The sequence below is a fragment of the Acanthisitta chloris genome, unplaced genomic scaffold (assembly GCF_000695815.1).
Source record: "Acanthisitta chloris isolate BGI_N310 unplaced genomic scaffold, ASM69581v1 scaffold44076, whole genome shotgun sequence".
Lineage (NCBI taxonomy): Eukaryota > Metazoa > Chordata > Aves > Passeriformes > Acanthisittidae > Acanthisitta > Acanthisitta chloris.
Window position 1 is genome coordinate 13,904 of NW_008680680.1, and position 1,594 is coordinate 15,497.

Below are 1,594 nucleotides of genomic sequence, written 5' to 3' on the forward strand. Positions count from 1 at the left end.
AAGAGAGGGATAGGAATATGATGCCAGGTATCTGAATAGTATCTTACCCATCTGAGCTAGCTGGTGAGGCCTGATGCATGTGGAAGTATAATTCAACACAGGCTGCTCTTGAAAAATATATCTGGGGCAACATGGAAGCACTTTCTTTTTAGGTAACATCACATGTAGAAACTTTTGTACTTCTGCTTACAAGAGGAAGAATTTCAAATCACTGTAACAAGCAATAGGTGGTGACAAGGATGTTATATACACAGCTGAGTCAAAGGCTGTGGATTGGGAAGGCTTGTGTTGACTGTGTCTCTAAATGTTGGAGAGGTAACAGCAGCCCAGAAAGCCAGTTGTATCCTGGGCTGCATCAAAAGGAGTGTGTCTAGCAGATCAAAAGAGGTTATTCTTCCCCTCTACTTTGCTTTTGTGAGACCCCACCTAGAATACTGCACACAGTTCTGGTGCCCTCAGCATAAGAAGGATATGCAAGTCCAGAGGAGGGCCACAAAGTTGATAAGAGGACTGGAGCACCTCCCCTCTGAGGGCAGGCTGAGGAAATTGGGACTGTTCAGCCTGAAGAAGAGAAAATCGCATGGAGACCTCATAGCAACTCTTCAATATCTGAAGGGCCTACAAGGGAGTCAGGGAGCCAGAGAGGGACTGTTTGCTAGGAACTGCAATGACAGGACAGGAGGTAATGGATTCAAACTGAAGGAGGGAAATTTTAGGTTAGATATTAGAAAAAGGTTTTTTACTATAAGAGTAGTAAGACATTGGAACAGGTTGCCCAGGGATGTGGTGGCTGCCCCGACCCTGGCAGTGTTCAAGACCAGGCTGGATGAGGCCTTATGCAACCTGATCTAGTGAGGAGGTGTCCCTGCCCATGGCAGGGGGGTTTTGACTAGATGATCTGTAAGGTCAATTTCAACCCTTAAGTTCTATGATTCTATGATAAGATGAGAAGGAGGAGAAATTTTTATGGTGATACGATGAATAAATGACCTGTAACTAGGTGAAGAAAAACTTAGTTACCGTGAGTTATTTTTGAGTAGTATGTTCTGAGAACAACTTGAAAACAATTTGTGCACTATTCTTGCATTTTTCTGCTTGTCTGATGGCTTGTTCTCTAGTGTTGTGGCAAGACAGTATGTTACTGCATCAGGAGAGTTGTGTCATGTTGGTTTAAAACACTTGCTGAGGTATCCAAGTTGTTGGGTCGCTTCAAATAGTTTCATGTCTCCATTGAATGTGGAAATGAGTGGACTTTATGACTTCATCACCCCATTGGAGTTGTTCTTCCACTTTAGCAATGTCCTGGCTAGGGCAGGACTTAGGTTTTACAGAAAACCTTTGACCAAATGAATGATAAATTCTGAAGCCTCCATACACTGAAGTGAGGCTGTATTTAACTATGTACCTTTATACATGAAGTCTAATGTCACGGTGCACTTGATAGAAATACCCAAATACATCCCTGCAGTATCCTAACGCCATATAGATGTGTTTGCCATACAGCATTGTGGTGCAGCGCATTAGATGAAGAGCAGCTTTTCCATGGCACTGTGTACAAAACGTGTTGCTATAAATACATCAATAACAAAAGGAA